The following is a 10,967-nucleotide window of genomic DNA, read 5'->3' as shown; positions in this document are numbered from 1 at the left end:
CCTGCTGTAAATCTGAAAACACTGGTTAAACTGCATTCCCTCTCTGTGATCTTTTTCTAAGCTATGTGCTCTTCTTGCTGTACTCTTTCAAGATGACCTCATAGGGCTTCAACTGTTACCTATGTACAAATGATTCACAATTGACATCACCAGCCCAGATCTCTTTTCGGCCCTAGCCCTAATCGCCTATTTTAGATCTCTTCGTGGATGCCTTGAAGGCACAAAAACTATTCAAGATCTGCTTCCTCCTTATTTACTCCTTAAAAGCCCCCCACCCCCGTGACACCGCTAACCATATGCTTTTTCAAGCTAGAAATCCAGAACTGAAACTGCTCTTCTCTTATCCTTCTCCCACCCAAAACATAAGTCTTACCAATTTTATCTCCTAAATATTTCCTGAATCATCTACTACCCATCTCTACACTTCCCTAGCCACCAAGGAAACTGTTTAATTATTGTATATGCCTTTTAATTTGTTCAACCACATCCCTTGTTGATTTTACAATGAAGACCAGGATCTATATGCCCTGTATGGTCTGGCCCCCACCTCATCTCACATGTAAGTTCCCCTGGATCAGCCTTCTAGATACACTGGCCAATATGAAGTAGAGAAACAAAAAATGGCTGAAAGTAATTCAGATGACAAGTAGGTCAGATGACTTTGTAACCTTGACATAGTCTACATTCCTTGACAGCTGGCACCTAGACCAGCGGTCGGCAAACTCATTAGTCAGCAGAGCCAAATATCAACAGCACAACGATTGAAATTGCTTTTGAGAGCCAAATTTTTTAAACGTAAACTATATAGGTAGGTACATTGTTATTAACTTAATTAGGGTACTCCTAAGCTGGCCTTTGCTAAAAACGTCCTCAATCTGATGGAGGTACGTACGCTGAGGTGGACCCCTTCCAACTCTCCCATCCACACTCGTCTTGTATACTTGTTTCATCTATCTCCTTTCCGAAAATCGACTTCTGCGCATGGGCCACAAAGTTTCAATCGCACTGTACGTGCGTGTGTGCGTGCCCGCACGTGGTATTTTGTGGAAGAGCCATACTCAAGGGGCGAAAGAGCCGCATGTGGCTCGCGACCCGCGGTTTACCGACCACTGACCTAGACTATCTGAGCTACAGGATTAAAAATATATAGACATAACATATGAATAGAATTAAATAAAATATATATTTGCCCTAATTGTAACGAAAAATGCTTACTGGTTTCAATATATATACATATATAGAGAGAGATTTTAGAGAGGAACGGAGAGGGAGAGAGAGAGAGAGAAACATCAATGATAGAGAGAGTCATTGATCGGCTGCCTCCTACACGCCCCCAACTGGGGATCAAGCCCACAACCTGGGCACATGTACTTGACCGGAATTGAACCCAAAACCCTTCAGTCCACAGTCTGACCCTCTATCCACTGAGCCAAACCAGCTAGAGTTGGTTTCACTTTTTATGAAATTCTAAACACTAAGAATGATATGTTCCCACTTTTAATGAGTATACAGAATCAAGGCATCATATTGGAAAAGACGAAATGATGGGAAATAACTAAAACTGGGGATTCCAGTGAATTGTCTGAATTAAAATGCAATAATGCACAATAATTAAAAATTCAGTTCAGTGAAACAAGTTTTTAGTAACTAGTGTTTTATAACCCAGTAAGTCCCTCTTATTTATAAAAGCTGATACTGTCTACCTAACTTGGTTATTTAAGTAAACAAGTTGCTATGTAAAAAGAAAGAAGAACCTAGAAGAAACTGTAGCTCTTTATAGTTTTTTAGCCTTCTAAGAGCAAATTCTGTCTTCAGTTTCACTTTTTTAGGAAGACTTTCCTCTGAGATTTTGGGAAATCTACATTAGCAATAATTTAATGTAAATAAGATTGCTAACTCAATAAAACATCTAAAAAAATCAATACAAAACGCTCATGATATATTAACTGGAAATGATAGATATTTGATTCATTGCATTTTATACCAGTACACTTAATTTACTGTAGCTCCGGAAAAACGATGATGCCATACTTACATTTCTATTACAGATCTCACAGATGCTGGTCACAAAAATAAAACATCATTTTCACATCCATTAGCCAGTTTGTAGTATTTTCTCTTCAAGGCTGGTTCATCCTGTGCTGCAAAAGAAAAATTTTAAACATCAAGTTCTCTACAGACTAATTAAGATCACCAAAAGTCTTTTAAAAAATACATTTCTTTATTGATTTCAGAGAGGAAGGAAGAGGGAGAGGGAGAGAGAGAGAGAGAGAGAGAGAAATATCAATGATGAGAGAGAATCATCAATCGGCTACCTCCTGCATATCCCCCCACTGGGGATCGAGCCTGCAATCAAGGCGTGTGCCCTTGGCTGGAATCGAACCTGGGACCTTTCAGTCCACAGGCCGACGTTCTATCCACTGAGCAAAACCGGCTAGAAGAGCAAGATCACCAAATTTATTAAATTTTGCATGATCCTTTCATTTAACATATGTCAGTGGCAAATTTTATCTTACAGGTGGAAAAATTTCAAGACAATGATGCCTGCTTTCACCACTGCTATTCAGCATTATACTAGAATTGAAAAGACATTAAAAGGCATACAAATTGCTAAGAAGTTAATTTCCCTTATTTGCAGAGATAGTAAAACTATTTCTGTTCTCTATATTGAAAATCTCGAAGAATCCACAAGAAAGCTACTACAGCTAGTAAACAAATACAGCAGCAGGTTGCAAGTTCCCAGCACAAAAAAGCCAGTTTTGTTTCTATATCTAGCAGTCAACAATACAAAAAGGAATTCAAGAAAGCAATTCTATTTACAGTAGTATCTAAAAGAATGAAATACTGAGGAATCCACTTCACCAAGGCGATGAACGACTTATACAAAGAAAACTATAAAACACTGCTGGGAGAAATTAAAAAAGCTAAATAAATGGACAGACAACCTGTATTCATGAATTGGAAGACCACACTACAGATGAATTGGATGACAACACTACACAAAATGATGTACGTACAGATTCAACATAATTCTTATAAAAATCCCAACAACCTTTTTTGCAGAAATGGAAAAGGCAATCCTTAAATTCAAATGGCATTATGATGGGCCCTAATTACCAAAATAATCTTTGAAAAAGAACAAAGCTGGAGAACTCACATTTCTGGATTTCAAAACTTACCACAAAGCTACAGTAATCAAGACAATGTGGGTACTGGCCTAACAATAGACAAATGCTGCAAGAGCCCAGAAATAAACCCATATATCTATGGCCAACTGATTTTCAAAAAGGGTGCCAAGTCCATTCAATGGGGAAAAAAAAATAGTCTCTTCAACAACTGAATTTCCACATGCAAAAAAATTAAATCAGACCTCCACTTCACACTATATACAAAATTAACTCAAAATGGATCAATAACCCTAATGTAAGAGGTAAAACCACACAATCTTAGTAGAAAACATCAGGGTAAATCTCCATAATCTTGGATTTGACAAGGGATTCCTAGATGCGACACCAAAAGCATGAGTAACAAAATTAAAAATAGATAAATTGGACTTCATCAGAATTAAAAGTTTGGGGCATCAAAAGACATTGTCAAACAAGTAAATGACAACTTAGAGAATGGGAGACAATTTTATCAATCACCTCTCTGAAAAGCGCTTAATCTCCAGAATATAAAAAGAACTTCTACAACTTAACAACAAAAAGACTCCCCCCCCAAATAATTTAAAAATGGGCAAAAGAAAGACTCTTTTCAAAGATTTATAAATGGCCAATAAGTACAGGAAAAGGTGCTCAACATTATTAGTTATTAGAAATATAAATGAAAATCATAATAATATGCCATTCCACATCTACTTGGATGGCTACAATTTAAACAAACAAACAAACATGTAACAAGCATTGATGAGGATGGAGAAATTGGAACCCTCGTACACTGTTGATGGGAATGAAAAATAATACAGCCACTGTGGAAAAGTTTGGTGGTTCCTCAAAAAAGTTAAACATAAGATTGCCATGCAATTCCACTCCTCGGTATATATCCAAAGGAACTAAAAACAGGGACTCAGATACTTGTACATCAATGTTCACTGCAGAACTATTTACAAAAGTAAAAAAAAACAAAACAAAAAAAACCACCAAAAACCAAAATGGTGGGCACACACAAGTGCCCAATAACAGAAGAATGGATAAACAATATGGCATATCAATACAATGGAGTATTATTCAACCATAGAAAGAAATAAGGTTCTGACCAATGCTACAACATTGATGAGCCGTGAAAACATCATGCTAAGTGAAATAGGCCAGACACAAAAGGACAAATGTATGATCCTACTTATATGAAATATTAAAAATAGGCAAATTCAGAGACAGAAAGTAGATTAGCGATTACCAGGGGCCAGAAAGAAGGGTAGAATTTCTGTTTAAGATGATGAAAATGTATTCTACAGCCATTACCTTCTTCAAGGAAGTAGTGTGTGCAAAAACAAGATCACAGTAAGACCTCCTGCTATTTATATGCATGTCCAGGTTTACAACCATTAAGCCAGCCTTCTCAAGGTGCCTCTTGTTCAGAGAATCCAGAAGCACTAACCAAACATCACCTCAGTCATCAGACCCTTTCTTCACATTTAATATTTCCTCCTTCCACTTCACCAAGCATCATGACATAGCACTCTCACTTCAAAATCTGGTATTTTAGTGTTTAAAAGACAAATGTTTTAAACATGATATATGTCCTTAAAATACAAGTCAGCTTATCCCACCAATTTAACAAAACACTATTTCAAAACTAGAGAATTTTCTAAAGTAACTGACTAAAAAGGGTTTCTAAATAACATTTCTGTTTTACTTTGATTTTAGAACTTAGTCTTTACATGATATGACTACAGTCCTGATTCTCCCTCCACCCCATCCTTTTTCTTTACCATCTACAGCTTCAAGTTGCCTACACTTCAAGGGCACACAGAAGACTCCATTCACGTCCCTCCTGCAGCCTACTCAGAAGAGAATTGCCCATTTTCACACACAAGACAGGAGGAAACATTCTACTATTCAAACAGCATTACTCACTATTGGTTATTCTCTTCAAGTTTAACTCCTGACACATCACTGTGAATCTATTTAAATATCCCTGAGAATGAATCATCCAACACCTAACTCAAGAGATTTTTAAACTTGCCCCACTGAGGCTGCTTGTTAAAAATATGCATTCTCCGGCCCTAACCCTCAAGATTCTAATCTAGGCCAATAGACAAGGATGAAACCCAGGAATCTCACTTCAAGTGCTACTGATGCAAGTAATGCTTCAAACACAATATGAGAAACAGTGTCCTCAGTTTTTAGTTCCTAAAATCCTGAATTCAAAGGACTTCACCCCCTTCCTCCAGAAACAAAGTATGATGGCCACATTTGGAATCAGATGCCACCTAAAACTGCTGCCTCTCTAAATCTTAACCTCATTCTCAGACCACAAACTCTGGTCCTTCTGGCTCACTTACCCATTCCCACACCTGCTCATTCCTTTCATGGGGACTTCCAGTCCCTTAACCATCACCCTTCCTTTATCCAATTCCCATTCTCATTTTCTTTCCTGTCGAATCTGGAGCCCAAGCGTTTTAACTTAACAATTCCCTTGGTCCCCTCCTATCTGTCTCCCATCTACATATGCCACAAACCGCTATCCCTGTGTGAATCTTATCAATGCGACATCTCAGCTTCCATGCCTTAACCAATGAGTGCTAATGGAGAAAACGAAAAACTCTCCAACCAACCCACTCCAACCAACCACACCAAATTTGGTCAACTTTTACACCCAACTCCTTTGTATTCTCTCTCTACTCTCTTGCCATTGCTAATTCCCTAGTCTAGATATGTATCATTTCTCATCTAGATTACTGTACAGCCTGATTATCTTGCTTCAGTTTCACCCCTCAAATTTATTCACTAAGCCTCTGAATGATATACTTAAAAGCCAAAATGGACCTCCCATATGTGAAGCTCTATACTGACTCTCCAACCTATACAATAAAAGCTCCTTAGGACAACATTCATAGGCTTTAATGACCTGAAACCTATACGGAACTCTAGTATTATCCATTTCCCACAGCCACTCTAACAGACTAATACTCTAGTTATACCACATTACTCAGCTCTCCAAACTTTCTTTTGTAATTCTGCATTTCCTCCTGTCTGGCATAGGCTACCTGTTTTACAACTTATTAATGCCACTGTCACTTCCTCTATCTTCAAAATACTGTTCATTCACCTATATTTTGTACAGCCTTCTTCTATTAAACCATGAACCCCTTGAGGTTAGGGACTGTTTTTATAGCTCTAAGTGGCTAGTATAATACTGATCAATTTTGTTGACTTAAACTGATATTTCTTGGATGAATGAAAAGCTAATTCCTAATGTAATTGTTAAGAGAAATAAAATATCAAAAAACTAAACTTATTTACTTACATATCACAACATTTGAGTCTAACTGTGAACAAGGCACTCAGCCACAAAAATATATAAAGATATCTAAGTTCTAATCCTTTCTTTAAAGAGCTTAAAGTCAAAAAGCAGGAATTACTACATTTACAAATATAACATTCAAGCCATCTTTATATCTTTTGATACGCACAAGATTTACCTAACTATTGTTCACTGACAATGAATTCTCCAGAATGCAGATAAAAATCCATGAATAAAACCAATTTTAATAAATCTTGCAAACTACAGTAACTTTTCCAATTTTTATACCTATGGATAATTTTCACAGATTCTAAATGGACAGTAACAACTGGGGTAAGGAAAATGAACAAAAACCCATATAGTAATCCAGATATTAGCTATGTAAACTGTGATCCCCAACCAGTATCAGTATCACCTGGGTACCTTACAAATGAAAAGTATGGATCCAGGTGATTCATATGCATATTAAAGTTTGGAAGCACTATTAGACCCACTGGATGCTCAAAACCACTCTGGGAGATATGACTATTCCCAATTAGAAATGATGAAACCCAATTTCAGAAGGATTTGATAATCAATACTGGGTGATGGGATTCAAACTCAAGTATCTTAGAAAAAATTTTTTTTTCAATGTACTGTATCTCAGAGAAAAGGCCTAAAAATTCGAATTTTCTCTTAGCCATATTAAGAATTAAAAAAACAGTAAAATTAATTTAAAAGTATATTTTATTTAGCCTAAAATATTCAAAACATTACCATTTCCACATATATTCAGTATAAAGAAATTATTAATGGGGAATTTTACATTCTTATATGTGTGCGTATATACTCTTTCAAATCCAGTGTGTTTTTTAAACTTACATAGCACAACTCCATTCAGACTAGCCACATATCAAGTGCGCAATAGCTCCATGTGGCTAGTGGCCTCCATACTGGACAGTTCAGGTTTAGAATGTTTTGTATGTTAACAATTATTTTTTAACACAAAACTGGCTATTTACTACAAGACTCTCTAAATACAGAAAATGAACTCCATGCTACTTTTCCCCCATCCTTGCTGGCACAGATAAAAAGAAAATTTGCATATTCTATTGAGATAAAAAATTGAGAGATTTAGGTGGTCCCAATTCTGCCAAACTGACCCATTAACTCTTATCCTCTGAAAATGGGTACAAAATAGAGCATGGAATGTTAACATTTAGAAGGACATGTGAAATAGCTCTCAGAAATCATCTACATTTGAAATCAAAGATTTTTTTTCTTAAATGGGGCCCTCTCCCCATTTAAGAAAAAATCTTTTTTTTTACTTTCAACCCAAAATCCAAAAATAGTGTAGTGTAATTCTAACTACAGGCCAGAAATAATTTGGCAAGCATAAGTAATTCAAACATACATTCTAGTAAGTCCTGCTGCAATGGGTGATTTGTAAATTATACACCAAACTCAATCCAATTTGTGAATCACTATAGTAAATTTTACACAAAATCTTAACATGCAAATTATCAATTAGTTAATACATTAATATTCCTTCTCAAATAAAGATAACATAAAAAGCATAAAAAGAGAAAAGACTTAAAACTAAATTAAGATATTTCCCTCCCTTAACAATTCTGGAGGGGAAAAGAAAGGTGAGAAACTATATTGAAAATATATATGAAGGAGTTTAGAAACCATGAGTGACTTGGCATAATTCACCCATTCAACTAATTAAGTAAATATAACTGAAAAAAGAAGTAATATTGTATTATTTATATCTTATGGCCACTCAACAAATTCACACTCCTGATATTTGCATATACTGTTATTTTTTCTGAAAATATCTAGTATTATAATTCCACTTTTCAAGTCAGTCATAAGGTGAAAACAAAAAAAAACCCAAGTTTATTTTTCAGATAGTAGATTCAAATGAATATCTTTTTAAAGAGCCAAAGAAAAAGATAAGCATATACTAGTAACAGTTAAAATATCAAATTAGAGATTTGAAGAATTCCTGTATTTCCTAATTAAACATTTTCTAATGTTTAATAAAATAGTTTTTACTCTTTGTTTATTCAAAATGTATAAAACAGGAAAATATTTTATATAAAATCTATCAAAGACAGAAAAGGAAAATACTTCAAACCTTCCAATTTTTGTTATACAAACTAAAAAAAAAAAAGCAAGGACCAGTAAAAGGAAGACTAGAGATGGGCTGTAATTTAGCATATACATCTTTGGATTTCTCAAGAGTCCCAAACTGAGATGTCACCAAATGCCCTAATGTTTCCATTTTTAGCTTTCTCTCTCAGCCCCCCGTTAAAACTCAACTTACAGAAAGCACAGGTCTTACCGAGAAACTTGAAAACTTTTCCACTACATGGGGGTCCAATACTTTATTTTAAAGAATTATTTCCCTTATTGTATAGCACTTCCTTTAAAAAACATCACTGGATGGCTACCTATAGCCTTCACAATCTTCATACTCAAGCATTAAACCTTTACTTTTCACCCCAAAATGCGGTTGGCTCTGCATTTTAACAAAACATGAAATGTAAATGTGAACAAATATTGTCTTTTAATCATATCAAACAGGAACTTCATAGCCTACAATTATTTTGTAAATAAGAAAGTCTCTGCCACTAATGATCTGTGCGACCTTGGTCATGTCATAACTCCCATGTCTTGGTTTTTCACCCTACTCTATACTTCTGTAATTCTAAATACTTTAATTAACAGTCACTTAACAGCAGGTTTTGTTTTAATTAACCAAAAAGGTAATAAGCCAGGAACACTAAATAGTCCATAAATAAGCACACGTGGTTTGCAGCAGAATGTTAACAAGATGGTTTTCATACCCACAGAGATTGCTCTTAATTCAGCCTGTTGTTTCGCAAATTCAGGTTCCTTAGGCACAGTCAGAAGCCAGGCAAGAGAATGGAAAAGGTTCAGGACCTACTGTTACTACAAGGGAGGAAAGAAAGCACTGAAATATCCAACTGACAGCACGCCAGGTGCTTCATGCTAGTAAATGGCTAATACATAATATTATCTAAACAGGTCAATATCATGAAAAGAAAAGATTTAATACTATTTTTTTTCTAACGAGTTAGGAAATCATTTTTGAGTCATTAAAAAATACCTGCGCCATTCTTCTGACAATTCAAGTTGGTGGACACTGACAAAATATTTTACCAGTTGAAACATGTCTTCATTTCTTTATTCCTTCCTCTCGTCTAATGACCAGCTCTTTAGAAATATAATTTTCCTGATGGTTATAACACTACCACGATTTTAACAATCTGTAAGTAACAAAACCTGCAACGGTTTACCATTGTTTTCATTTTGGCCACAACTTAGTGGCCCCTTTGAAACATAAATTCTAAATCAAAGATTGGGCTTAACAAAATGCTCCAATCTCAGATATACAAGGCTAAAACAAACACATCCGAAACCTGTTTCTAGAGTGACGTTCACTCTCTCTCTTTAGAATGAGATTTACTTGACCTATTTCCATGTGTTTTAAGAACACCAGGTACTCATCACAAACAACATTTGCTGGTCATAAAAACACCAAAACCAGCATCATGAACCCTATTTGTGAGGGTCGTTTTCTTCATGTGTCCTACATACCACGTCTCTAAAAAAACCTAAATATAGGCTCACTTTTAAAAAGAGTCTTAAGTCTTCCAAATTCTGTAATGATATTCTACTTTTCAATGCCAGTTTATACTTTCGCATCCTGTTTAAAAAAATAAACACATCGGGATGGGGGGGGGGCAACTGAAATGTCCATCACGCAGAGAGAGACACAGTTTTCTAACACTTCTTGGCTTTCTTTTCCCCTCAATTCCAGGGCCAGTATTACAAAAACATTACGTAAACAAAACGTACGGGCTTCTGAAAACTTGCTCAATAATGCTCACTAAAAGGCCAGCTAGGGAATAGAAATAAAAACATACACGGAAACGGATACTGAGGGGGGAGGGAGGCGGATCCCGTGGCCAGAATGTGTGTGCAAACTCAAAGCAATGTTGCAGCCTGTCCGCAGGCACCTCTGGAAGATAAATAGCGACAACAATGGGGGGCCCGCACTCTTCCGGGCGGGATGGGTGGTGGGGGGCGCTCCGCACCCGGCACCCGGGAGAACAAAGCCACAGCCTCCGCTTTTACGATGCACGGAGGGTTTTTGGAGGCCCCACCGGTGCTGAGAGGTGTCCTCCTGGTTCCGATGCTTCAATCATCATCAAAACCGCTTGGCAGATGCAGCGCTGGGTTTACATGGGATGAGGCGGGGGGACCCCTCTCCGCGGTAGGCAAGACCCAGACACCGAGCGGGGAGGGGCCCCCCGGCAGGAAAGGGAGGGAGAGAGAGCAGCGGCCAGAGACACCCCAGCAAAGGACAGAATGCAGGGACCGTCCACCCCGGGGGCGATCTGACCCCAGCCCCGGGGAGAGGCCTCCGCACGGGACACCGGGAGCGGGCTACCTCCCAAGCCACCGCCGCCCCGAAGTCATCGGAAGGA

At 37.2% G+C, this 10,967-nt stretch overlaps 1 long non-coding RNA gene across 4 annotated transcripts in view; it reads right to left on the bottom strand.

The window, feature by feature from the left end:
• The window catches only part of LOC102751595, an 11,839-nt gene extending 878 nt beyond the window's left edge, over window positions 1–10,961 (bottom strand). Inside the window, exons 1-4 of one of the 4 annotated variants that reach the window (XR_001512256.1) lie at window positions 10,418–10,961; window positions 10,108–10,183; window positions 9,300–9,405; window positions 2,036–2,141 (exon numbers count right to left, since the gene is read on the bottom strand). This is a non-coding gene — a long non-coding RNA (uncharacterized LOC102751595). Of the gene's footprint in view, window positions 1–2,035; window positions 2,142–9,299; window positions 9,406–10,107 lie in introns of all 4 variants that reach the window. The other 3 variants (XR_001512255.1, XR_001512257.1, XR_001512258.1) reach the window with 3 other exon arrangements.
• Between the last annotated feature and the right edge of the window lie 6 nt (window positions 10,962–10,967).

The sequence above is a fragment of the Myotis davidii genome, unplaced genomic scaffold (genome assembly GCF_000327345.1).
Source record: "Myotis davidii unplaced genomic scaffold, ASM32734v1 scaffold147, whole genome shotgun sequence".
Taxonomy (NCBI): Eukaryota; Metazoa; Chordata; class Mammalia; order Chiroptera; family Vespertilionidae; genus Myotis; species Myotis davidii.
The sequence above is the reverse complement of the archived record's forward strand: the minus strand, read 5'-3'. Positions and strand labels throughout refer to the sequence as shown.